Below are 2,927 nucleotides of genomic sequence, written 5' to 3'. Positions count from 1 at the left end.
GCTATCCTTTGGCGTCAAAGGAACAGCCAAAGGAGTTCAGCACCATGAAACCAGTATTCAAGAAACACCCCACTTCTATTTTGGGTCATAAATTGGCTTGCAATTGAGTACACTGGGAATTCTGCTCATAAGTGTGGATTTCCGGGACCCCAACTATAACTTCAACCACAAAAGGGTAGTAGAGCCCTAGCCGGTTAGCTAAGTGGCTAGAGCATTGGCCCGTAGACCAAAGGGTTGTGGGTTTGATTCCTGGTCAAGAACATGTACCTGGGTTCCAGGTTGGATCCCGGCTCTGGTCAGGGTTGGGTAGGAGGCAACCAATTGATGTGTCTCTCTCACATCAATGTTTCTCTCTCTCTCCTTCTCTTCCACTCTCTCTAAAAAAAATTAATGAAAAAATACCCTCTGTTGAGGATTAACAAACAAACAAAAGGGTAGTAGAACAGTCAAGAGAAATATAGACGGTCCTATAGGGGCTATGTCACATTTTAAAACTGAAGTAGAGGCAAAAACCAAAACAAACAAACAAACAAAACAACACAATAATAACAAAAATACTTCTAACAAAACCATCCTTATTGCAAACTAAAGGCTAAGAGGAAAAATTTCAAAATTCTGCTTAGAATTCTCTTTCAGGAATTTGGTTTGCTTAGTGACATGGGAAGGGAGACACTCTCTCGAAAGGGATGTGATCTTGCAGTCTAAACATCCGTGAGGAGGAACAAGCAAAGTGGAGGCGCACACACTGACAGGAGAGACAGGTGGACAGAGAGTGACTCTGGAAAACACGGGGCTAGGAAAAACAACAATGATGCAGTTGTTTCTCACTACAACAGTTGGGAGTTGAAGAAAGCCCGGAAAGGCAGTAATATTGAGAGAGCTACTGGGTTAACTGCCCCAGTGACAGCCAGATAGAGAACACTGTTGAGAACAGACCGTGCCTTTTCTATCCCTTCCTTCTTATTATTAAAAAAACAAAACAAAACATTTTATTACATAAATTTCTTAACATACATAAAGGAAAGGAGAATAATATCATGAACCTCCATGCGTTCATCTCTCAACTCCGGCGATTATCAACCAACGGTGGTGTCTTTTTAGGTCCAACACCAAAGGCACAATCCAGGAGAGACATAACTGAGAAGTAGGATTTGATTAAAATTAAAAATTTCTTTCCTGCAAAAGACAATGTGAAGATAACGAGAAAACAAGCTGCAGGCTGGGAGAAAGTATTGCAAATGGTATCTCTGATAATGGACTATTGTCAAAAATAAACTAAGAACTCTTAAAAACTGAACAATAAAAGAACAAACGACACAACTAAAAATAGCCAAAATATTTGAACAGACAGATCATCAAATAAGATATACAAGTGACAAATAAGCATAGGGAAAGATGCCCCACATGCAAATCAAGACAACAATGAGATACCACTACTACCTATTAGAATGGCCCGAATCCGGAGCACAGATACCATGAAATGCAGGTGAGCACGTGGAGTGATGGGAACTCTCACTCACTGGTGGGAACGCAAATGGTACCGCTGCTTTGGAAGACAGTCGGGCAGTTTCTCACAAAGCTAAACACGCTTTCCATATGACCTGGCAATCCTGCTCCTTGGTATTCATCCTCAGGAGTTGAAAACTTATATCCACACACCAAAAAAACCTGCACATAGATGTATATTGCAGCTTTATTCATAATTGTCAAAGCTTGAAAACAACAAGATGCCCTTCGGTAGGTGAAATGATAAACTATTGTACATCTGGACACTGGAATATTATTTAGTAACGAGAAGAAATGATCTATCAAGCTATAAAAAGACACGGAAAGATTTTAATTACATGTTACTAAGGGAAAGAAACATCTGAAAAAGCTACATACTGTGTATTTCAATTATATGACACTCTGGAAAAGGCCACACTATGGAGACAATGAAAACATCAGTGATGTCTGGGGTGATGGGAGAGAGCAATAGGCAGAGCAGAGAGGATGTTTAAAGAAGTGAAAATATTCTGTATGATATTATAGTGAGGGATATGTTTTATTATATATTTGTCTAAACCCATAGAATGCATAGCACCAGGAGGAAACCCTAAGGTAAAGTATTGACTTTGGGTGATTACGGTGTATCAACGTAGTTTCATCATTGGTAGAAATTACACCCTTCTGATGAGTGATGTTGACAAGGAGAGGCTATTCATACATGTGGGCAAAGGGTGCATGGGAAATCTCTGTACCATCCTCCTAATTTTTTGTAAACCTAAAACTGCTCTAGAGATTGTCTTTAAAATAAGAGTATTCCTTTATATTATGTGTGTGTATTATTATCCACGTATTTATGGCTGTTACTTGGAAATGTTACATTGGGTGGTTGCAAAAAAATGATAAAACTGGGAAGACTAGCAGAGGATACATTAGCACCGTTTGATAAGATTGAAGGCGGCACAGTGATGCAGCCATGGTTCAGGGCAAGATGTCTAGGAAACTCAGGGCTAGGACTCTTAGCAAAGATTTAGGGGAAATGAGACGCTGTAGCAGGGAGGCGGTAGGTGAGGGGCTGATGGAAGGTACTTATAGATAGAATTATTCAACTCAGGACAGTGGCGGCTGGATGTGTTTGAAAAATGAACACATATGGCTGACCCAGAACTCATCAATTTCACATGGAGGACCCGAGAACAACTGTAGGCTTAAAGTAAAATAAAAAAAAGGTCAGGAACTCTGATTTAGCAATCAGTGCTACCCAGGAAGAAAAAAAAGTTCAAAACTTTGCGGAGCCTGTAGATTTCGTGGCCGATCAGAAGAAACGGGCCAAGTGCTGCAGGAGGAGACAGGGCCGAAGGAGCAGTTCTACTACCAATAGCACGGGCCCACGGTGTCCAAGGCCTGGAACGGCCAGCAGTTAAGGAAGGGCGCGTTTTGGG

This window comes from Molossus molossus, unplaced genomic scaffold (genome assembly GCF_014108415.1).
Source record: "Molossus molossus isolate mMolMol1 unplaced genomic scaffold, mMolMol1.p scaffold_m16_p_5, whole genome shotgun sequence".
In the NCBI taxonomy this organism is placed as follows: Eukaryota; Metazoa; Chordata; class Mammalia; order Chiroptera; family Molossidae; genus Molossus; species Molossus molossus.
Note: the sequence above shows the minus strand (reverse complement) of the source record.